Source organism: Rhinolophus sinicus, chromosome 1, assembly GCF_057876585.1.
Source record: "Rhinolophus sinicus isolate RSI-liver-muscle chromosome 1, RSI-T2T, whole genome shotgun sequence".
In the NCBI taxonomy this organism is placed as follows: domain Eukaryota; kingdom Metazoa; phylum Chordata; class Mammalia; order Chiroptera; family Rhinolophidae; genus Rhinolophus; species Rhinolophus sinicus.
This window is the reverse complement of record NC_142501.1, coordinates 64,210,717-64,236,878: the sequence shown is the minus strand read 5'-3', so window position 1 is coordinate 64,236,878 and position 26,162 is coordinate 64,210,717. Positions and strand designations below refer to the sequence as shown.

Sequence of the window (26,162 nt, the reverse complement as noted above, 5' to 3'; positions counted from 1 at the left end):
TTTCAGTACATTGGTCAACATGTAAAATAGCTTTTTGAAATGTAAATACATATTTATTTTAACCATTTTAAAAGCACACATTACCCTAGGTCCCCTAAACATGCACATATCCATAGAGACAGCACAGTATGGAAAAGATATTAACTTCTTAGCTTGTTCTTGAAAGAGGGTAAATTGTGTAAAAAAAAAAAAAAATGCACCCAACCTGTACAGATTAACTTGTTTCAGTAATATAATAAAGCAATAAAAAAAACCTTAAACTTAAAACTATCCTTATTATTAAAGATTTTCAAGTATTACAGATATTCAACACCAAATAATTTTTCACTAAGTTCTTCACAAAGTAAATGAACCTAGTAACCCCCATACATTTAATAAGTAGGAGGAAAAAAAATCTGAGCCCTTGTGGGAACATTATGTTTCAGATATAGGTTAATACTGGTTGTAAATTCAGAAGCCTTTGAAGCTCTCGGTTCGGCTGTGGGAAAACTTCTGTTGGGTAATTACTCTCAAGATGCTGCTGACGGGCTGTCAAGCAGAATTAACCCTGAGACTAGGCCTATCTACACAAGCGACTCTGAGACAGCATTGTCTATATCTCGCTCTCAAACCAATTAGTGAGCACGCTGCAGTCGGATTTATATCACACATTAACACTCAATAGTATATATGTCCACAGCTGCCACCCCAAGATACAAGAACCGACCAGCAGGAGTCCTGTTAAAGGATGTTACATTGACAGAGAAGATTTTTTTTTTTTCCTGGGGAAATGTAGTTAACTAAGTGGGAAAGGAGATTTCTTTGAAATTATGCCAGGGTACCAAAGCACTTTTGGAAGCCGTGGCTTTCTTTACCTAAATTAGCTTCAAGAGAAGTCATCAAGGGGGGGAGCGGGGAAGAGGGAAGGATAAGCAAGAAGCAGCTTCCTTTGTCAAAAAATTCATTTTCTCAGGGATTTACAAATAAAGTTTCACCTGAGGCTTAAACAAAGTCAATCAATTGTAAGAACAAAAAAATTATTATTATAAACAGGGTTATGAATAATCACTGCTATAATCCAGGTCCACATTTTTCCCAAATCCGGGGCCTACCACAATCCTCATCTCAATCCTTCTCGTAGATGTCCATGAGGCCTGTTTCAGGAGCAAACCCGTTTTCACTTTTTGTCCTCTCTCCTGTTCTGGAAAGCCTTGCCTCACGCCTCTCCTTGTTTCCAGCATCCCTGAGCATAACTCCAGATGACACTGACCACACATCCTGCTGGTTTCCTGGCCTATCTCATCTTTCCCACTGGACTAGGCCTTATTCACCTCTGTCACCACAGAACCGACAGAGCGCCTGCTGTTTGTCTTTTGAGGGGACCTTCTGCCTCCACATACATCCTTGTCTCCGTCTTACCTGTGTAAGAGGTATTCTTCCTAAAATACATTCTCATTTCCCCTGAAACCAGGCTGCATGAATTACTCCTCTCTGCCGTACCTTCAACATCTGGGTCTCCCCGGGTTTCTCCTGTCTTCTCCAGAATTAAATAAAAGCCCTGCTTCAAACCCATGCCCTGCTCTTGTTAGCCCCCTTTCTTCTTGGCTTTAGAATCAAGTTTATTGAAAAGACAGACTACATCCTTTACTGTATGTCTTCCCTCCCTTATCTCCCAATATATTCACTCTTTGAACCACTATGACCTGTCCTTGCTAAGGTTTCTCAGTGGCTTCCTGGTGTTAAATCCAAAAGCCGTGTTATAGTGTCTACTTTACTAAAACTCTCTCCACCTAACACATAATATTACCTGAATGTTACACCATGACCGAAAATGCCACAGGTCTCAAGCTGAACTTTTTTTTTTTTCCCATAAAACTAATTCTCCTGCTATATTCCCTATCATTTAAGTTGGAAATCATGACATTATTGTAGCTTTCTTCTGCACCTCCAATATCTAATGAGTCACCAAGACCTACTGATTCTACTACCTTCCCCTCCTCTCTAGCCTCACTCTTACGGTTCTTAAGGCCTATCTTTGACTCAATAATCTCATAACCGGTATCCCCCCCCACCCCTTTCATTCCATCATTGAAGCGGACAGATGTTTCCAAAACACTAATCTGATCACATTACCACCACCCCAACCATTAGAGAAGAGTTTTCCAAACTTGGGTTACAAATTGACCCATTATTGGATTATAAAATCAATTTAATAGATTACAGCTAGTAGTTTTTGGAAACTGAAATAGAACAGAAGACAGAATGAACTTCACATATTGAGAACATACGCCTTTTATACAACTTTTAGGTGTGTGTGTGTGTGTGTTCACAAATGTGTGTACCAGCCAGTACTACACTTACAAGGAAGCAAAAAGCATCTGTCTGGCCTTCCTCTGGCTGCACCCTCCTCTCCACCAGTCTTCTACCTGAGGCCCCAAGCACCCAGGTCTCCAGCATTCTGTCCCCTCACGGACCTGAGCTGGCCTTCTCAGCCTATGTGGGCCCTTCCTTCAGTTCAGGTTGCGCTACTGCTGTGTCTCCCTCCAACCCAAGGTGTGGCCAAAGGCTGTAACTTGAAGGAAGGAGCTTGGACCTGAGGACAGAAGAAAGGGGGGACAAAGAGGACAAGGCAATCTGCCTTCCCCCCTCTTCTGTGTGCTTGCTCAGAGAATGGTAGTTCAAACCCTCCTGTGAGAGTGGGGAGCTGAGAGCAGCTAGGCGCCAGACACGGCCCCTTGGACCGGACTCATGGGGTCTAGATGGCCTTGAAATTCAGGTGCCTGGCTGGTGGGGATAAGGAAGGGGCGACGGGTAGGAAGACAGAGCCTCTGGCAAAAATGAAAGAGCCCCACCCCCAATAAAGACAAGAAAGAAGGTGTCTCTCTTATGGAGTCCATAACCCATTTGGCGTAGTTGTTGTCTCTGCATTTCCCCAGGGTTAATAACAGCATTTGGGTGGAGGTCAAAATTAAATCTGATCTAGCATCTCAACTAGACTGTAGTGGAAGGCCAATCACTGGATAAAGCAGACTTAATGTACAATTAGAGGATGGTGATGGGGAGATTATAAATGTTAGGTTTGTATTACTCACCTTCCCTGGGCATTTTGCCTTCTAAAATTTAGTGACTAGAAATTCCATTCCATCACTAAATATATATTCAGTTCTCTTGAATTTTCAGTTCTCTCAAAATTAAATCCGCACTGTTCTCAATTATCTGGCATCAATGAAGACACATTGTTTTTGCTATAAGGTGTGTATGTATATATACCTGTCAAGGTAGATTGGTATATCCTTTTCTAACAGTTTATTGCCTTCATTGATAACTTTTAAAATAATTAGCTATATTGTATCCCCATTTGATCTCTTGCTCAGGCCCTGCAAAGGTGAGGGCCAGGCCTGGTAATAAGTCATAATGTAAAAGGTGTGTTTTACTATGGGCCATAGAAAAAAACGTTTGAAAACTACTGACCTAGGACCATCCAATTGCACTGCTGTGCATGGGGTATGAGGGGCCCACCATGATCCAGCCCTCCAGCTCCACCTCTAACCCACACTGAGTCCTTCACTTTCACCAAACCGAACCGCTGCCATCTTATTTCATAGCTGGCATCCAGTATCCTCAGTTTCTGAATGCCCTTCCCACAGCGCATCACTGACAAACTTTTACTCAACTACCAAGACTCACTCACCTCAATCGACTCAGCGCCTGGCCTGCCCCCTGGCCTCCCAGAGCTCCTTGCTTACCCCTTGGCTATTCTACAGTGTGAGCCCTGGCATGTCACGCCCGACACCATGCTGCCCCAACACTATCCTCGGCAAGGTACACACTGGGTCGCATCCGCCTTTATTTCCAACACTTAGCACAGCACCTGGCATTTAAGAGTTATTAAAAATTTGTAATAGGAACTAACACATGAGCAAATGGATCTATAAATTAACAGAAGGCCAAAAACAAGACATAGTGGCCCAAAACTCTATAAAATGTCTCTTTGAAGATATGAAAAATCAGATCAGAAAATTTTTATTCCTCAGACCATCATATCTTCTATAAGGGGAGCTGATCAATGTGTAAATACACACATAAAGTACAGAGAAAATATCTTCATCAACGAATTAATGACCGCGTGTATCAGCTTAAACACAAGAATGTTCAGAATTCTCACAGTCCTAAAGCTTCAAAAAATACAGCTACTCTATTAATAATGAAAACATAAACATAACAATCGAAGTTAATACTGTCAGTGTGAGAGGTAGGGAAAATTGGTCCTATGGTATAAATTAATTCAGGTTTCTATCAATCTACACACTTGAATACACAGGGACACAAAGTACTCGCTATCATATTATGGACTCATCTCTATACATAAATCCTCTTTAAGAGAGTAAGTAAAATATAGAGTGGAACAAACAAATGGCAAGTGTAAAAAAAAAAAGGAATTCAAACAATACAGATTATACAAGAAAAGCAAAGAGTTCATTCATTCCAAACACATTTCTCATGCGCTTTTCAATAGTATACTAAGCTGGATGGTAGGGATATAAAAAAATGCATAAGGTAAGGTTCTATGGAGTATAAGATGTATAAATATAATTGTGTCTCCACTGACACCCATTTTAACCCTCATTACATACTTACATTTAAGCTTAAACATATTCAACCAGTTCCTTTGGCAATTACCAAAAGATGGTGAATACAGCACAGACTATTACTGTCTTCCAATATCCATTCTCCCCCTTTTTACTTTAGAAATAGAATCTCTGAGTTTTAGATGGAAACATGGCTGCCTTAGGTAAGACAATTTTCCCCACTTCTCCTGTAGCTAGTTGTGACCATGTAAACTAAGTTCTTGCCAAAAGGACACAAGCAATAGTATACAACATCTGAAAAGTAGGTAACATCTGAATTACACCCTTAAAGGGAACGATGGCACCCTCACCCCTTCTTCCTCTCTTCTACCCACTGGCTGGAATGGAGATGTGATTCCAGGAGCAGAAACAGCCAATTAAGCGAGAAGCCAAGCCTAGAGAAACACCCTGTGGCCATTTCTTGGGCTGAAGGCACACGCACACTGGTAGCACCGTATCAATCCCAACTTTTATCACGTTTAAGCCACTATTATTGTGGAGTCTTATCAGAGGAGTTGTAAGAATATTGCCACATTAAAAAAGGCTGAAACCAAAACTTTCAAATTTTTAAAACCTGAAAAGATTTTATGAATTTAAAAACCATAAAGGGTAGATGCTAGGAGAATTTAAGTATTATTGTTACATTTTAAACCATTAAAATACATACTATATGCTTTCTTTTGCTAATAGAGTTGCAGATTTTCAAAAGAGAACAGTTTTAGTCATTGGTTAGAGTTCTATAGTCTTGGTCAAATTTATAAAATTGCCATTCTCTGTTGATAGGAAATAACCCAGTGTCCATGAAAGTTCTGTGTGTATTGCAGTCAAAAGTTATTTTATTTTAAAATTTCTTACTGTCTCTTATGAAGAACCCATAAAATCTCATAGAACACTGCTTTTTGCTTCCTGTTCAATTGTATTAAATTTTTTTTAAATGGGAATCATGTAAGTATGAACTACAGAGTAATGAATTTAGTGTTCCAAAAGGTTTCAGACGACATGTAGAAGAGTGTGGGTGCTATTCTTACTGTTTTTAATTGATGTCAACTAAAGATTCCAGCTACAGAAAATTATTAGAGGGAAGGAATAGGAGGGGCAGACCGATTTTTGCCTGTAAGTGCATTATATGTGACAACTCCATATCAAGGATTTTCTAGGACAATCCAGGTCAAATAACCTGTTCTGTTATCCCCTCAAAGAATGGAATACTTTCAGAAATTCCAATATTTCAGGATCCTACTTATAAGTCTACATATTTCTTCTTACTCCTACAAGTAAGTCAAAGACCTTCATCAGACCAGAGGCGAGTAATAGTAGCAGTGAATATTTATGCTCCTCTTTTCATTACATAAACATAATATGCTTCCTCTGCCTGGAATGCTCCCTTCTCCTCCCCCTCCCCCACTCATAAGTATCCCTTAACCCCTTTGCCTACTTAACTCCTAAAACTTTCTCCACATATTAGCTTAATTATCAATTCTTTGAAAAAGAGTGGCCAGACTAAATTAAATACCTTTCCTTTATACTTTTACATCCCCAGTCGTTCCTTCTTTGTACTCGTCAGAGTTGTCATTCTACATTTGTTCGTGTAGTTATTTGATCCTATTAAAAGAGTTCAATAATTGTGGCAGACACCATCTGTTGTCTATCTAATGGCCATTCTCTCTTTTCCCTGATAACAGAATTCCACTTTTTGAAGGGTGCTAAAAATGCGTCCAACCCAGGAATGAATCGTCAGTAGACCAGCCAATCATGGCAAGTCTATCCTCCTTTGTCAGTGATTGGTTCGAGGACAGACATGTAACCCAGGTCTGAGCAGTGAGAGGTCCCAGGAAGTCTGCTGGGGATACTTCTTGGAAAGGTTGTTCTCCATGAAAAGGACAGGAGTGATTGAGGGAGAAGGTCCTTTTTCTACTCTCTGTTCGTTTCTGCCTTTGAAGTTACTACACGTTGGGAAATGACACTAAGAACTGCTGTAGCCATCTTGTAACCATGAGGGTTAGGCCAAGAAAATCACAGAAATGCCAACCCAGAACTCTAATATCATTCCAATTACAGAACAGCATTTCTGTAAGTTCTTGCTGAGTTAGACCGTCAAGTCGGGCATTGTTAGGCCACTTTTACTTGGATATTTCTGGTACTCTTAATCCAACACATTCTAACTGATATTGCTATAGCAATACTAGGTTATGAACTATCTACTTACTGTATTTAAAACTTAGGTCTCTATATTTTTATGATAATGATGTGATTAAATACAAAAGATAGAAAAATACACAGAAAGAAAAAAAAATGAGTGTAAATGTTTAAAGACATGTTTGCCACCACAATTAAAAACAGAAAAAGTTACAAATAAAAGGTGCCCATTAACTGCATGCTTAATTCTTTAAAAACTGAAAAACATAAATCAAAAAACCAGAATTTAGAAATCCAGGCAATCATGAGCAAAAGAGCAGCCAAGTGCCCCCTATGTTGTTTGAAGATGCCTTCCACGAGCCCGTTAAAGAGAACCTTCAGGTTCAGTTACCATGAGGCATCTACAATGTTTCCTCTTCCTTCATTGACAGACTCTTCCATTGGGCTCCGTAAGGTACTACAGAATAACATGTCTGTATAAACTCCTCACCCCGTAGGCACACTTCTGCTTCCACTGATACTATTGGTTTGGTTTGGTTGGTTGGTTGGTTGGTTTTCCTTTTAACCAGGCCCTGGCACTTTCACTGGGGTCACTGTCACCCTGATATATTGGAGATGATGCAGCAGGTGGTGTGATCTATGAAGCACTTACTGTTGAGGTAACAATCATGGAAAAGGCAGCCAATGGAGACAGACAGACCGGAGCCCAGTCCCAGGCCTTCTGTTTTATACCCTACGTGACTTTAGAGAATGAATTATAACTCTAAGTCTCAGTTTCATTATCTACAGAATGGGAATCATTTATTTACCTTTTTAAATTTTGTGTAGATTAAATGTTACTACAAAATGCTTAGGTTAGGACCTGGCACATACTAGAAATTGAGTAAAAGGTAGGTTTTATCGAAGCAAGGATACTAAATAAAGTTTACCTATGGCTACAGGTACAACGAGCAACATTTTAGCTGTATACAAAAAAATAAAATACAATAAAAAACCAGTACTATATTATAAAAAGAAAGAATGTTTTACTCTGGTTGAGATCTTGTTTGTGACGCAATTTTAATATGAGTGTCAAATGATATAGAAAAAACAAGAGAGAATAGCAATAAAAATAATTGAAGAAACTAGAAATATTTAAGAGGGAAGGCTAACGTAAAATAATTAACCTGATTATACAATACAGAAAAGGAATCTTAATTTTCCTTACAACACAAATAAAACATCCTCTAACTAAAATAGTCACACAATGCACTCTAGAGCATATTGGAATAAGAATCTGGAGATCTAGATTCTAGTTCAGAAACCAGGACAAGTCATTTGACTTGTAAGGCCCATTTTCCTCATTAGCTACATGAGGCACTTGAAACAAATTAATGTTGCTCCACACAAACTATCCCAGAGAGAGGTAAGCTACCTAAATTTTGCTGCAATTCCCAAGAACAAAGAGAAAGGGAGAACAGAGAACAGAGGAAAAGTAAATGTGAGGTAATAAAAATTTGCATCTGTAGAACTCGAAACTACAGATGGATAAGACTGAAAAAAACAGCTAACTGTTAAGGCCATTTTTGGCTCCCAGGCTCCACAGGTTTTCTCTAGGCCATACTGATAACTGCCTTCATTGAATTCCAATATCATTTCCTACTTGTATGATGTATCGCACTTAGTCTATGTTTCCTTTAAAATCATTGGTTTCTTGTGTATATTTACATCTCTATAGAGAATAAGTTTTACAAGTAAAAATCTGTCAGCTACTGAAAATAAATTCAAAACGCTCAAGACAACAGTATTAAGGAGAATAGAGTATACTACGAGCTGAATTGTGTTCTCCCAAAATTCGTTTGTTGAAGTTCTAACTCCTAGTACCTCAGAATGTGACTGTATTTGGAAAGAGGGTTTTTTTGTTGTTGGTTTTTTTGTGTGTGTTTTTTTTAAAGTTCAGGTTGTTTTCGTCTAACTTTTTCTTGGTTTTTTAAGGGGAACAGGACTTTATTGGGGAACAGTGTGTACTTCTGGGACTTTTCCAAGTCAAGTTGTTGTCCTTTCAGTCTTAGTTGTGGAGGCGCAGCTCAGCTCCAGGTCCAGTTGCCGTTTTTTTCTAGTTGCAGGGGGCGCAGCCCACCATCCCTTGCGGGAGTCGAACCAGCAACCTTGTGGTTGAGAGGACATGCTCCAACCAACTGAGCCATCTGGCCAACCGGAAATAGGGTTTTTAAAGAGGTAAGTTAAAATAAAGCATTCAAAGGGGCCCTAATCCAATCTGACTGGTGTCTTTATGATAAAAGGAAATGAGGACACAGACACAAAAAGAGCAAAGACCATGTAAAGACACAGAGAGAAGACAGCCATCCACAAGCTAAGGAGAGAGGCCTCAGAAGAAGCCAACCCTTCTGACAGCCTGATCTCAGACGTCCAGCCTCTAGAAGCGTGAGACAATACACTTCCGTTGTTTAAGCCCTCCAGCCTGTGGTACTTTGTTATGACGGCCCTAAGAAACTACTACACTTCATTCTTCTTCAGTAAGATATTTAGCAACCTCAAACCTCCAATAAAAGCCAAAAACAGACATTAGCTGGAAATAAAAATGTCTACAGCTCTTATACATGTTAACCCATTTTAGTACAAAGTATATTTGCTATTTCTATTCTTCCTCATTATTTTTAATCATATTCTGCCAACACGCTTTACCTACATTTTGACCGCTGGGCAGCTGCTTCTGTGAATTACCAGAGACCACCAGTAGGCAAACCATAAGATTCTGGTCCATGGGCTCTTTGTCTCTTCATAGCACTGTGGGTGAATGTTTCCAACGGTTTTGCCTGGTCCTTTATACAACTGGTGTTGTGCACGTACTTGTCATGTGCTCTCTGGGGGATGACGCAACCTTGGGAGGTAGTAACATTTATGGCCCTACGTCCGTTTTACACACAATATTTTGTTGCCTATTTTCCCTGGACATGTTCATTTCTATTCTAGGCTGTTAATCAAAAATCGAACAATAGAAGTTGTGGCTAGCAGCTTAGTGCTAGACACAATTATTGGCCGATCAAACATTTTAGAGAGACAACAAAAGAAACTCAAACAGGAGCCATCCAGAGTGGACGAGCGTAGAGGCAAAGACTAGACACCTCGACAGCCTCTGAGGATGCCCATGGAGATGAAAAGATAAAGGAGGATCGCTCTCTGCACTTGAGAGAACTCTATAGGAATCCTTTAAAGCAACAAGTAGAGACCTACGTAGCTCATTAAGGCTTAATCGCACCACTGTTTTATAACGCAGTTTAATAAATAATATTCATAATGATAGCTGCAAGTCAAGAAATTATTTAATTATGCCAGTTAGTAAGACATGGAAGTGTATTATTTTAGACAGCATTATATTTCAAAAATCATTAGTTAATATTTGTAGTGTTAAAATAGATGTTCTGGTTGTCTAGAGAATACGTTTACCCAGAGCCCTTCACTTCCTAGATAGCACTGTACACAAACAGAAGAAGCAACACAAAATTAAAAAGAAAAAAAACATAAATTGGGAGTAAAGAAACCATGGAGAAAAGATCGCATTTCCAGTTTTAAGTCTACTCTGTTTCTACGAAGGCCTGAAAAAAGCCATTTAGATCTTAAAAAGTCAGTTGTGTTTTTTATTTGCAAAGTAAGGCTAATAATATCTGCTATTCCATACAGATTTTGGGAAACTAAGTAGATAATGGTTGAAGCACCATTACCTTACGTTATAGGAATAAAATTTCCTTGAGAATTTTAGGATTATACAATTCAATAATTAAATTGACTATAGGAACTAATTTTCATGAGACTCTTAAAATTCATTTCATATTTCTTAAATTAAATTCATATTTCACTCAAAATTTTAGCATTTCTAGTTGGAGCAATTAAACCTAGCCTAAGGCAAACTTTCAAGGGCAAAATGTATCAGAAAGTCATTGATTCTTTTTTCCATTCATCCATTAAACATATGTATTGAGCACGGACCATGTACAGGTACTGTTCCAGGTTCTGGGATACTAAGATGCAGTTCACATTCTGGCAGAAAGAGTCAGACAGCAAACTACATAGATTATTTCAGTTAGAGGCTCACACAGAGTGCCTTCTGCAATAAGATCTAGAGGGTAATGGAATAGACAGTTCCTTGGGTGGGGGTGGGAGAGCGATTTTAAATAAAGTAGTCAGGGATTTGCTTTAGGAGGAGATGACATTTCAGCTGACACCTAAAGAATCAGGAGGAGCCCACATGCAATGTGGGTACAAAATGGAATCTTTGGCTGAGATTCCAAAGCAAAGACAAATGCAAAAACCCAAGCTTGTCATGAAAAAGAAGGCGGAGGAGGAAAAGAAGGGGAGAGACAGAGGGAGGGGAAGAGAAGAAGGAGCAAACAGACGCCTATGTATCGAGAAAGAAGTGAATGAAAAAAAGAATGGTAAGCTATGAAGTCAGAGTGGATAAGGGCCAGATCACAACTTTAAAAGCCATTGTAAGAAGCTGTGATGTTTTCAAAGATACAATAATAAAATTGTCAGAAGTTTTAAAGAACAATTTATAATCTAATTTAAATAATTTAAATCTTCACCCTGTTTTGTGAAGAATGAACTACAATGAGCCAACAGCCAAATCATAGTGCCCACTTAACACCCAGATCTTGGTTTTTAATACTATTCTCTAATATTAGGTTGGTGTAAAAGTAATTGTGGCTTTTGTAATTATTTTCAATGTTTTAAACTGCAATTCCTTTTCCACCAACCTAATAAAAGGAATCATGGCCCCTTGCAGAAATAGCTGATGCTAAGACTGGGGCAGAAAGTATACAAGATAAGCCTAGAGCATCAAGCAGTGCCAGAAAGTAAGAAAGGGCTCAAAAACAAACAAACACACACACACACACACACACACACACAAACCCCTACACTGCTGGGGCTTTGTCAAAGGAACACAGAAGCCAAAGGAAAGAGCTCCCAATAGCCAAAGTTGGAACAATATGAGCAACAAAATAAACAAAATAGCATTGGATTATAACTCAAAGTATAAAATAAATATCCATGAGTCCATATTGATACAAATAAATGATTACTTAAATAATAAGTGAGAAATAAGACACAAATCTCCCTTGCAGAATGCAGAAGAGTTCCCAACAATTTATGTAGATACTCTGCCTTCAAGATGGGGCGCATAACGCACACTCCTTAAGTGTGGGCTGTGCTGTGCATAGTGACTTCCTTCCCAAGAGCTCAGTATGGAAAGGGGATAAAAGACTAACCTGACAGTGAGGAAACCTAATAAACACCACCTCAGCCATGTGACCAAAGTCAATATCAAAAGTGATGTCACGTTGCTAGTACGTGCAGCACACTTGATAGGAGCTGGTGAAAACGGCACTTTATCTCTGTGATCTTCCTCCTCAAAACCCATAACCTCAGTATAAGCATGAGAAAAACATCGGACAAATCTAAACAGAGGGGCATCCTACAAAATACCTGACCAATACGCCTCAAAACTGTCAGGTCATCAAAAATAAGAAAAGTCTGAGAAACTGTCAGTGAAGAGGAGTCTAAGGAGACAGGATGACTGAATGTAATGTGATACCCTGAATATGATCCTGGAACAGCCAAGGGACATTAGATAAAAACTAAGGACGCCTGAAAAAAGAATGCACTTTAGTTAATAAAATGTATTGACATTAGTTCATAAATTATAACACATATACTATACAAATGTAAGATATTAACAAGAGGGGAAACTGGATAAGGGAGTATTTGGGAACTCTGCACCTGTACCATCTTCTCAATTTTTCTGCAAATCTAAAACTTTTCAAAAAATAAAGTTTACTAAGAAAAAAAAAAGCCCAAGTAGAGAAACCATCACAGTAGTTCGGGTGAAAGATGTTAAAGATGACGGTGACGCAATGAGTATGGTGAGGAGCCAGATTCAGAGGACATTTTAAAAGTGCACAGTGCAAAACGTGGTGGTAGATTAGAGACAGAAGGTGAGGGAAAGACTAATCAAGGATGACTTCCAGGTTTTTTGCTCAAGTAACTGGGTAGATAATAAATAGTACCTTTATTTAGTAAATGGGGGGGAAATGAGAAAAGAGTAGGTTTTGTTGTTTTGGAGTCATTTTGCCACCTCTTTTGTTGCTAATTCCTGATTTATTCTTGTAAGCTGTAGGATCAATAAGAAAGTTTCAAGCTGTATGGTCCCATAATTCTCTTGGGTTTTTTTTTAAATCATAAAGATACCAAAAGTCTACTCTACAATAGAAAAGTATTAACTGTCTTGAAAAGAGAAGGTATAAAATGTTTCTTGACCCAATTTTGGAACAAAAATTAGTGCTAAATCACTGGTTCTCTAGGTCCAATTCAACAATTTTAGAGGATGTATGATTATCCAAATTACATCAAGCTTTTAAAAAGCAGAGATTAAAGAGTTCAGAAATGTATACTTGTAAGTTCTCCAGATGATATGAAAACCATGACCTGGATGGCATTCCTTTAAAGCAAAGAAGACTTCTCCTACTTAAAATATGAAAGCATCCCGTCTCTCTAATTATTTCAATTTGTTTATGTTACCTATTATGTTACCAAAGGAACTTTTTGCCCAATGAGGAAGTAAAAAATTTCCTGTCACATGGTGCAAACTTCCACATTCACAAGTTGTTGTGAAGTTATCTTTGTGGGGAAGCACTAAACTAAACACCAAACAAGTAAAAACTCTGCAAGTAAAGACTCAGTCCCAGGGCAGGTAAAAATAATACATTTGTACTTTCTTAGTGGACTTATTAAAGACATTTAATTTCATAGCTATTGTTTCTGGCGACATGAATCCAATGAGGAAATCTTAGGTTCCATGAAATTACTCAGAGTGGGCCAGCAAATCACCTGAAAAGATTCACCATTAAAAAGATGTGTTTTGTGTGGTCAGTAAATATACACTCCATTAAACCCCCAAGCAACAGTAATAGGAAAGACAAACATTCAGGATCAAGAAGCCTTCCCTCAAATCTGGAAACCATGAAAAGAAGGTCACCAGAAGATTTGAACTCTCATTAAGGCATAGTCAGCCATGAGCATTTATGGAGTGCTCACTATGTGCGAAGCACTCTATTTGAAGGAAGAGATCTTGTTTAAAGTGGCCATAATTCAGCCCATAAAGCCCTTTATAGTTTAAGATCAACAGTTTGAACCTCAACCAGGAGCAAATGGGGGGTTGGTTCATCCTGAAGGATGCAGATGTAATTTGGTCAGTGCTGCTAAGTTTCTTAAACTGAATGGGCCTTTGCCATTCGTATAAATTCCACCTTCTGGGTGGTCTTCCAGAGCAATGTCAAAGAGGGCACAGCACAGAGGTACTGAAGTTAATTTATGCTCATGTAGACTATGTATGAGTCATGCAACTGCCATTAACACTACACACTGAAGTGAGTCCTTGGAAATAAAATGTGAAAATCTCCAGCAGCCAAAAGCCAACTTTCCGTAGAGAAGAAAATCTGCAACTAGAATGACCCCTGGAAAACAAATCAAGACACAAATGAACAAAAGTATAAGTTTGTTCCAAGTACAATGCAAGACAATCAACTATAAGTAGCAGAAGGAATCATGGGTTACAGCCAGCTAATCCACGAGCATAAAATATAGGAATGATAAACAGAACACAGTTATCTGGTTTGACTTTAATCGACTCTCCTTCCTCTGTCTACTCTCTGGTGGTGCTACAATGCAGTAAATTGCCCAAACAGTGGGAAGAGCGGCAGTGCTACTAGGAGCTGCTATGTGTTGAGTTCCCACTCTACGGAAAACCCGCTCCTACACTTACACACAAGAACCAATCCAAAAAAAGAAAATATTAAACTCACCTCATGGATAAACAATTACTAATGTAAAAAAATCTTTCACCTACCTCCGAAAAGGAGAAAAGCTCATCTTTTTTTCTAGAGCTTCTTCTACCTGTCCTTTCCCTCATTTCTAATACCTCAAATATATCCCAATTTACACCTTTCTTCAATCTATCCAAAAAGTAAAATTTCCCCTTGAATTTGCTTTCCCTCTAGTCATAAGAGGTTAGTTAGCCTCACCCCTCCTACCTTACCTATAATAACATAGCTACGATGACTGTTTTCTGGGATATTCCAACGTCTGATATTTTACCATATCATCTCCATTTCAGCTTGTGGTTTGAAAACATGAGACCGTATCCTAAAATCTTCACAATCTGACGTTCACTACTACTTCTACCAAACTTGTTCTCTAACATTGTCAAACCCAACAACTGGCTCTTCTTCTTTTGAGTCTGTGCAGCATTGCATGGTCTCGTTCAATCCCTTCTGTACATCTGCACATCTGACTTCAGCCTTTATCCTAATACAGGCCTTATAGTCCTTCCTTGCCTGCTTCAGCATTTCCCAGCGTGTGTTGTCAGTAACATTAGCCTCACCGCATGTTCTTCAACTAAGAAAACATTGTGTGGTCAAAATTTTTCGAAGTTGCTAGGTGTAACATTCTACCCCTAGAGCATATTAGTTTACTAATATTCTAATATATGCAAATACTAATATAAATCTACTCCTTGATTTTTATAATAAAGAAACCATTGACTTATTGTAACCAAGTGTTTTCCAATAAGCAATCCTATGTGCTACTAGTCCACAGAACTCTTTTTTTTTTTCATGCAACACATATTAACATGTCATGGAACTAGCATTGTGTAGGAGGAGGAGTCTGATGAAACAGTCAATATAACACACTGGAGACTATTGATGTACCTGAAATTTTAGGTTAAAACCTGAAACCTATCAGGTTTCCCAAACAATGTATTATCTTTCCTCCCAAGCCAGGTTTAAACATCTAACTTATCATTAGTAACAACTTTTTCACCAATCTCATATTCAGACGGTTGATAAATCTTTTCACCTCTTACTGTCTATTGTCTGTAATGTTTGTTCCCTCCCTTACAAGGCTTTCACATCATCGGAAAGCAAAATCTTCCTTAAGCCTCACACTGACTCATGATAAACAAACATAAGAATTAGGAGAGAGCTGTAAAACACACACACACACACACAAAGAACGGATTCTGGACTCCACCACAATCTTGCTAAATCAGAATTCCGCATAGAGAGGCTTGGAATCTGTGAGCCTAATACACAGCTAGATTTGCAAACTGCTGAAGGAGACCATGAAGGCTCCATGACCCCTCCTCCCCTGAACCAAGCATTTTCAGTTCTCTTCCATCATCACTTGCAGCGACATGGTTTTGCATCTCCTCACCATGGGTTGCTCTTCTCTGAATGTGATCCATTTTGTCTATCAGCCTTTTAAAGTGAGGGTCTTATACTGAACTACAAAGCACTATGGATATATGCTGGCCAATTTGTAAGAGAGTAGGACTATCAATTATCCCCAGGGCTCCTCTAGACTTGCCTTTGTGCTGGACAAGCAAAATCACTCCCCTCCCTATTCCACCTGCATGCAGCAAATTCCTACTCATTATCCTGAACATCCATCTGCAATAACCACTAGAATGTGAATCGCCCAGCAAACTGACAAATTTTTCCAGAATTTTAAAGCATTACTTACTTAATTGACCTTCTGGTCTCTGCTCTAAATAAATGGCATGCCTCCCTTTCTCTAATAAATTTTAATTCTGAAAGCTACAATTTATGCCAATCCTTGTAATGTTTTAATATCAATGCTTCACATTTACAGTGTTTTTTTTCCACTTACAAAACATTTCAACATTATTTACTTAATCCTCTCTAAAGTTCTTGTGACATGGGTATTATCCTTACAAATGAGGAAATTAAAGCTCATAAAGGTTAAGTAGCTTATTCAAAGTCACACAGTAAGTGGGAAAAAGTTGTGACTTTAACCTCACATGTCTCATACCTTAATCATAGCTTTCTCCACTTTAAAATCCAAGTATAGTCACTTGGTCATCAGAAAATTAGCACCAATTAACACCAGAGTGTGATAGCTACCAGATGGTGAATTACTCCGACAAAAGAATAATCAGCTTGAATATAGGGAGTTATTAAAATATAGGAGCTAAGTAGCAAAGCCTTTGGGAACAGACAGACATGAATCTGTGTCCTCCATCTCTTACTGCCAGTGTCACCTTGTGTTAATTACACACCCTTTGTGAACTTTGATTTTCCATTTGTTATGCAGAATAAAGCAGATGATTTTCTTTTAAAGTGTACAAATAATGCCTGGCATATGGTAAGTCCTAATGTGTTTTTTTTAAATCCCTTAAACATGATAAACAGTTTATTAAAATACATTTGTTTGGATATCAATACAAATATTCTGAACTTGGTGTCCCATTCTTCTTCAGTTACCTCCAGGTGTGTGGGAAGAGGACCATGTAAGAATTGTAGGAAGATGGAAGATACTCAAAAGGAGGGAGAAAATTTTAAATGATGCTTGAAATGGAGGCCAAGAGAAGGTATGTAAATAGAAGGTTTGAGCTAAGTTTAAGCTCCCAATGGCCAACTTTCCCGGGTTTAACATCACCATTACCAGTCACTTAGTGATGAGACAGAGACAGAGAGAGAGAGAGAGAGAGAGGGAGGGAGGGAGGGAGAGAGGGAGGGAGAGAGAGAGACAGAGAGAGAGAAAAAAAAGAGAAAAGAAGGGAAGAAAAGGGAAGGGTAAGGAAGGGAAGGGAAGGGTAGGGAAAGGAAGGGGAAGGGTAAAGGAAGAGAGGAGAGGAAAGGAGAGGAGGGGAGGGGAGGGGAGGGGAGGGGAGGGGAGGGGAGGGGTGGGGGAGGGGGAGGGGGAGGGGGAGGGGGAGGGGGAGGGGGAGGGGGGAGGGGGGAGGGGGGAGAGGGGAGAGGGGAGAGGGGAGAGGGAGAGGGAGAGGGAGAGGGAGAGGAGAGGAGAGGAGAGGAGAGAAAAGAAAAGAAAGAAAGAAAAGAAGAAAAGAGAAAAGAAAAGAAAAAGAGAGTAACAACTTAGAAGAGAAGGCAGTGGATAAAGTATCTGCTTGGGATGTGAGTAGATTAACACATTGCGTATGGCGGGGTTTAAATCCCTCATGAAGATTCTCGTGATCCGTACGCAACGTGTTAATAAACAGACAGAATGACTCTGAGCTCTTAAAAATAAATTTGGGGCGGGAGCGTAAGGAAGGCCACGAATTCCGTTTGGAGGCTTCTTTTGAGCTCGCTGAGTACGCACCATGAGCAAAGCTCACCCTCCCGAGTTGAAAAAATTTATGGACAAGAAGTTATCGTTGAAATTAAACGGTGGCAGACATGTCCAAGGAATATTGTGGGGATTTGATCCCTTTATGAATCTTGTCATAGATGAATGTGTGGAGATGGCAACTAGTGGGCAACAGAACAATATTGGAATGGTGGTAATTCGAGGAAATAGTATCATCATGTTAGAAGCCTTGGAACAAGTATAAAGAATGGCTTTGTTCACCAGAGAAATTAACTGTTTCCCCATGTCCCATCGCAGTAGCTGCTGTTTTACTACAATATAGAAATTGGATCGAGTACGATTTCATGTTTAACTTTTTTGTTAAATAAACTTTTGTAATAATCAAAATAAATAAATAAATAAATAAATAAATAAATAAATAAATAAATAAATAAATTTGGAATTTCATTCTTTCAAATTACCACTGGGAAAAGATAAATTTGGGGATAGAAAGATGTTTTTAAAGGAAGATTTTAAAATAAATTGTTCAGTGTTTGTAAGACAATGAGTAAAGGTAATATTAAATAATATTAAATATTTCCTTATTACCCAAAAAATACATGTTCATGTTTTAAAAAAATAAAAAAGATAAGCAAAAAACAAGGGGGTGGGGAGGGGGAATCACCTATAATCCAACAACCCAGATATAACTACTGTTAACATTTAGTATGTAACCTTCTAAATTGTTTTCTGTTTATACATTTATAGATATGTGTATTTTACAAATATGGGGTCATATGTAGTTATGGCTTTGTAAACTTTAAATGTTTTAAATTTCTTTCCAGATCATTAAATATTATTTTGCAATTTGAAATGCCATATGTATTTTAAATAGATAGTTCTGTTAGCTAGACACCTATTCTGGTTATTTATTTAAATTGCTTTTTGCAATCATAAAAAGAGTGATTAAAAATATCCTTGTTGAGGGCCGGCCCAGTGGCTCAGGCGGTTGGAGCTCTGTGCTCCTAACTCCGAAGGCTGCAGGTTCGATTCCCACATGAGCCAGTGGGCTCTCAACCACAAGGTTGCCAGTTCAACTCCTCGAGTCCCGCAAGGGATGGTGGGCAGCGCCCCCTGCAACTAAGATTGAACATGGCACCTTGAGCCGAGCTGCCGCTGAGCTCCCAGCAGCTCGGCTCCAGTTGGTTGGAGTGCGTCCTCTCAACCACAAGGTTGCCAGTTCGACTCCCGCAAGGGATGGTGGGCTGTGCCCCCTGCAACTAGCAACGGCAACTGGACCTGGAGCTGAGCTGCGCCCTCCGCAACTAAGACTGGAAGGACAACTTGAAGCTGAACGGCACCCTCCACAACTAAGAATGAAAGGACAACAACTTGACGGAAAAAAGTCCTGGAAGTACACACTGTTCCCCCAATAAAGTCCTGTTCCCCTTCCCCAATAAAATCTTAAAAAAAAAAAAAAAAAAAAAAAATTCTTGTAGAGAGAGAGAGAGATCCAAGATGGCGGAATAAATACTGTGCTGGCTTCCTTCTGTGAACATATTAAAATTACAACTAAATTATAGAACAATCAACCTGGAGAACCATCTGAAGTCTAGCTGAACAGAAGTTTTATAACTGAGGATATAAAGAAGTCACGTCAAGACTGGTAGGAGGGTCAAAGACGTGAAACGGGCTGGTTCCAAACCTCCATGTAGCAGCTGAGAATCAGGAGGAATATCTCAGATGTTCCTCCTGGTGAAATGAGGGACTTCAGCCCCACACCAGATTCCCCAGCCCAGAGTGCTGGTGCTGGGAAGAGGAGCTCCCACAACATCTGGCTGTGAAAAACAGTGGGCATTCCAACCATCCTGGTGGGGCAGACAGCTGCAGGAAACCCAGACATTCCCTTAAACAGCCCACGCACAAATTCTCTCACTCCTAGGCACTCACCCTGGGCTCCAGCAGAGGACAGTGACTCAGGGGGGCATCAGAGGCAGAAGCAGGGAAGACTGAGGTATGGTGGCCTGAGGCAAGTGCTGGAGGAAGTCACTATTTTCCCTGTGTGGGCTCCTTCTCCTGCACAGCCAGCAGGCAGGCGCCATCTTTCTTGTGTTAAGCCCGCCCCCACAGGCCAAATGTGAATCTGATTGGCCTGGTGAGCTCCTCTGCTCTGCCCTGCTGACTCACTGCGACCCCGCCTCATCTAATTCCCCCAACGTCATATGCACTTTCTTAGGGAGCAGCCAGCCCCACCCACATTACACTCTCTCTTAGAAAACTCTCAGAGTCCACAGACCCCAGGTGGGTGGCAACTGGCCTCCATGTGCTCTGAGACTTTGGCTGAGTAGCTCCAGGCTCAGCACGAGCACCAAACCAGAACCTACATTAACCTGGTGAACACAGCTCTTCCCACTCTAGTCTAGTGACTCCCTGAGACCCTGCCTCACCCAACTCACATACCGCATGAGACTTTATCAGTGGCTGAACCTTAAGGGAGCTGGCAGGTGGCAGCACACCTTGGGGTGTCCTGTTGTCCTGGCTTTTTGTGGAGCTACCGCAGGCCCAGTACAGGTGGCAGACATCCTCAATTCGCAGCATGGCCTCTCCCACATGCCTCCAGGTTTAGCACCAGCAGCAAACAAGCACAGGTCACTTTGTAGCTCCTACCAGGTAGTCCTGGCCAGTCACAGGCAGTGGGTGACCTCCGCCTGCACCAGAGTCCCTCCCAAGAGGTCCCAGAACCAACGTACTTGGAGGTTGGCTTCAGACCACAGCAGAGTACCACCCAATTAGCCCCAGAAGTGGCACAGCCAAAGGGTGTTCTCAATGGGCATCAGAGCCCGCTGGGGCGAATCTCACTCATTGGGTAAGCCCTCTACACAACAACACATAAGTTGTGGACATGGCCAAACCCCACAACCAATCAGTCTAAGGGTCAATCCCACCCACTGATATGCCAATAGCCATCAAGACTCCACTGTAATAAGAGGGCACATACAACCCACACAAGGGACCCTCCTGGAGCACCCAGAGCAGGTGACTATGGAGACTGTGCCAGGGCCCCACAGGGCACCTACTACATACGGCCACCCAGCCAAGAGTGGGAGTCATAGAAAATCTACCTACATAATACTATAGAAACAAACGCAGAGAGGCAGCCAAAACGAGGAAACAAAGAAATGCAACCCAAATGGAAAAGCAGGAGAAAACTCCAGAAAGAAAAATCTAAATAAAATGGAGGCAAGCAACCTACCAGAAACAGAATTCAAAACAATGGTTATAGGGATGCTCAGATAAAGAGCTCCCCAGACAAGAAAAAGCTAAAGGAGGTCATCACCAAACTAGTATTACAAGGAACATTAGAAAGAGTGAAGATGGAAAAAAATAAAAATTATGAATAATAAAATGGCAATAGCTAACTATCAACAATTACTTTCAATGTAAATTGATTAAAGCTCCAAACAAAAGACATAGGAGGGTTGAATGGATAAGAAAACAAAACCCTTACATATGCGGACTACAAGAGACTCTCTTCAGATTGAAAGACACGCACAGATGGAAAGTAAAGGATGGAAAAGTTATTTCATGACAATGGAAACAAACAAACAAAAAAATGTTGAGGTAGCAACACTTACACCAGATAAAATATTCTTTAAAACGAAGGTTATAACAAGAGACAAAGAAGGACCCAGTATTCCCACTTCTGGGTTTTTATCTGAAGAAACCCAAAACGCTACTTGGAGGGGATGTGTGCTTATGTTCATTGCAGCATTGTTTACAATGTCCAGGATGTAGAGGTAGCGTGGGTGTCCATCGATGGATGAATGAATAAGGAGGTGGTACATATTACATACAATGGAATATTGGTCGCCCACGGAAGGGAATGGGTTCTCACCATCTGCGGCAGCATGGATGGACCTGGAGGGTGTTGTGTTGAGTGTCAGAGAGAGAAAGACAGATACAATGTGATTTGACTTATATGTGGAATCTAAAAAACAAAATACACAAACAAAACAGAAACAAACTCATAGATACAGAAAACATTTCGATGGTTGCCAGATGGAAGGGGAGTTGGGCGTGTGGGTGAATTTTAAAGGGGGAAGGGATTAAGAAGTACAAATGCGTTGTTACAAAGTAATTATGGTGATGTAGGGTACAGCATAAAGAATATAGTCAATAATATTTTAATATGTATGGTGTTAGATGGGTACTAGATTTTATTGGGCTGATAGATGGGAGGGAGGTTCGTGGCAGGGTGAAAAGGTGAAGAAGGGATTAAGAAGTACAAATGGGTAGTCACAGCATAGCTATGGGGATGTAAAGTAAAACACAGGAAATGTAGTCAATAATATTGTAATAACTAGGTATAGTGCCGTGCAAGTACTAGATTAGTCAGGGGGATCACTTCTTAAATTATATAAATGTCTAACACTATGCCGTACACCTGAAATTAATATAAAATAATACTGAATGTCAACTGTAATTGAACAAATTTTAAAGGGCGGAAAGGTGAATGAGAATAAGATGTCCAAATTTCCAAGTATAAAACAATTAAGTCATGGGGATGTAAAGTAAAGCATGGGGAATATAGTCAATAATATTGTGATAACATGGTACAGTGTCAGATGGTTGCTGGACTTATCATGATGATCACTTCTTTAGGTATATAAGTGTTGAAGAACTATAGTGTACCCCTGAAACTAATATAATATTGTATGTTAGCTATAATTTTAATAAAAATATTTTTTAAAAATCCTTGTAGCTTTATCTTTATGCATAAACATGAATTTAGCATAAATTCCTAAAAGTGTATTTGCTAGATCAAAGGCACACAAAATTTTAAGACTTTTTACATACGTATTAAATTGTCATCCTGAAAGTTATTACCAATTCACACTCTACCCAGCATTATTTTAAAGTGCTAATTTCCCAGACCTCAACTAACACTGAATTTGATGATACTGAAAATGCTCAATCATCCATCAAAGGACATTTAAGTTGTTTCCATGTCTTGGCTATTGTGAATAATGCTGCAGTGAACATAGTGATACATATATCTTTATGAATAAGTGTTTTCAAATTTTTCTGGTAGATACCCAGAAGAGGGATTTCTGGGTTGTATGGTAATTCTATTTTTAATTTTTTGAGGACACTCCAAACTGTTTTTTATAATGGCTGTCCCAATTTACATTCCCAACAACAGTGTATGAGTGTTGTTTTTTCTCCACAATCTCTCCAACACATGTTATTTCTTGTTGTATTGATAACAGCCATTCTAGCAGATGTGAGGTGGTATCTCATTGTGATTTTGATTTCCATTTCCCTTATAACTAGTGATGTTGAGCATCTTTTCATACATATACGTTGGTCATGTGTATGCCTTCTTGGAAAAGTGTCTCTTTAGGTATTCTGCCCTTTTGTTAATTGGGCTGTCTGTTCTTTTGTTGTTGAATTGTATGAGTTCTTTATATATTTTGGATATTAGCCTCTTATCAAATGTATCATTGATGGGGGCCCGCCCGGTGGCTCAGGCGGTTAGAGCTCCATACTCCTAACTCCGAAGGCTGCCGGTTCGATTCCCATATGGGCCAGTGGGCTCGAAACCATAAGGTTGCCAGTTCAATTCCTTGAGTCCCACAAGGGATGGTGGGCTTCACCCCCTGCAACTAAGATTGAACATGGCACCTTGAGCTGAGCTGCCTCCCGGATGGCTCAGTTGGTTGGAGCGCGTCCTCTCAACCACAAGGTTGCCAGTTCGATTCCTCAACTCCCGCAAGGGATGGTGGGCTGTGCACCCTGCAACTAGAAATGGCAACTGGACCTGGAGCTGAGCTGCGCCCTCCACAACTAAGACTGAAAGGACAACAACTTGACTTGGAAAAAAGGCCTGGAAGTACACACTGTTCCCCAATAAAGTCCTGTTCCCCTTCCCCAATAAAAAAAAAATATGTATCATTGATGAATATCTCCTCCCATTTAGCAATCATTTATTTTTGTTTTTACTTCCCTTTGCTTTGGGGTCAAGTTCACCAAACATACAATTGAATAAAGCAGATGTGGTACATATGTACAATGGAATACTACTCAGCCATGAAAAAGATGAAATATTGTCATTTGTAACAATATGAATGAATCTTGAGAGTATTATGCTAAGTGAAATAAATAATACAGAAAAGCACAAGCACCATATGATTTCATTCATATGTGGGATATAAAACAAAAGGCAACCAACAAACAAAAAACCAAAGGCATAAACAACAGAATGGTGGTTACCAAAGGAAAAGAGGAATGGGGAGAGGACGAAGAGGGAAAAGGGGGTCAAATATATGGTGACAGAAGGAGACTAGGCTTTGGGTGGAGAGAACACTATAGAGCATACAGGTATCATATTATAAAGTTGTATACCTGAAATTTATATAACGTTATTAACCAATGTTACCCCAATAGATTTAATTTAAAAATAAATAAAAATAGTAAAGAAATAAATATGTTCACTAATTTGATAGGTAAAAAACGATTCCTCTTTTTACTTTGTTTTATTACTAAGTGAAAGATTTCCCCTATGCTTATTGATTATCTTTATTTCTTATTTTCAAAAGTATCTGTTTATATCTTTTGCCCTTTTTTCCCCCGGCTGTCTTTCTCAACTGATTTGACTATTAGTCCTCTGTCACATGGGTTGCATATATTTTTTTCCAGTTTGTTTGCCAGTTTTTTAAATAGAGTTTTTGATCTGTAGAAATGTAAAATATTTAGGTAACCCAACCAAATATATATATATATATATTTTTTTTTTGGTTTCTGCTTTAAGAATCTTGTTTAGAAAGGCTTATCTCATCCCAAAGTTATACAAATTTCCCACTTATATTTTCCCTTAGGACTTGTATGATCTTATTATTAATATTTAAAATTTTTATTTAACCTAGACTTTACTGGGGTATAAGATGCTGGGTTGTGAGATATTGAGAGTAGGATCTAAAAATTCATATTTTTAATATTCAGGTGGTTGCCCCAACACTATAGTATTTCATTGATTCTATGGGTACTTTTTATTTTTAACATGTTAATATCTCTGAAACCTAAATGTGTCTATGATCAATAAATAGCATTTCACAATTCATTTGGCAGTTTGTTTCCTTAGTGTTACTTGAAGTAATATTAAATCCTTCAATCAATGGCTTCTTAGATTTGATGAAACACAGTATTCAGTCCTATTCCTATTTCACTAAGAGTCTTTTTTTCTAATTAAAAAATACACTTTGGATTTTTATAAAATCTCTTCTGGGCATACATTAAAATGATGATATGTTTTCCTAAGATGTCCCACTAATGAACTATTCATACATGCCTGAAATAAACCCTACCTTGTCATAGCAAATTACTCATTCAACACACAGCTATATTCCTTTTACTAATATTTTATTTAAGATCCTTGAATCTATTGTCATAAATCAGATTGGTCTGTAGTTTTTCTTTGTTTGTAGTGTTTTTGTCAGGTTTTGGTTTTAGAGGTATTTTACATTTGTCAAAGAAGTTAATAAGCTTTCATCTATTTTCTATGATTGACACAGTTTGTATAGCATAGAAATAATGTTTTTTCTTTTTCTGTAAAAGTCTAAGCTGGTCTGTGGTAACTCTCAACTTTTTCTAAGGTTACTATCAGTTTAAGTATTAGAACTTCTTTAGTCAAATTGTGTACTTTATTTTTAGAAAATTACACAGAGATTTTTAATTTATTAGAATAGGTTTACACACGGTATTGTCTTATATTAAAATATTTTTTCCATATCTTTGGTTTTATCCCATTCTCATCCCTAGTGTTTTGAACCTATGTTCTTTTCTTCCTCCCTTTCCTTCATTAGACTTGACAGAAATGTTCAACTTTGTGTTTTGTTTTTTTTAATATCCACCTCTTAGGATTTAAGTTCTACTCTTTCTTTTTTTTCAAGTTATTTTATCTGAGTGTTTTTAAGATGTTCTCCTTGCCTTTGATTTGCTGTGATGTGCCTAGATCTGGTTTTCTTTGTATTCACCCTGTTTTAGATTTGTAGCACTTTTTGAATGTGTGACTTAAGATTTTTTCTCAGTTTGCGAAAATTCTTGGCTATTATCTCTTCAAATATTGCTTCTTTCACATTTTCTTTTCTTCCCTTTGTGTGGCTCTAATATGTTAAACCTGAAACTGTGTATCACATATTATCTATTCAATAACTTTCCATTTTTTCAGCTCTCTTAGCTTCAGTCTGGATATTTTCTACTAACCTGTTTTTC

General features: G+C 39.0%; 1 protein-coding gene and 1 pseudogene across 2 annotated transcripts in view; one reads left to right on the top strand and one right to left on the bottom strand.

The window, feature by feature from the left end:
* Positions 1-26,162, bottom strand: part of MSRB3 (methionine sulfoxide reductase B3) — a 150,562-nt gene that overhangs the window by 66,247 nt on the left and 58,153 nt on the right. The gene's annotated exons all lie outside the window — the stretch shown is intronic.
* On the top strand, positions 17,860-18,237 carry LOC109447791 (small nuclear ribonucleoprotein G pseudogene; annotated as a pseudogene).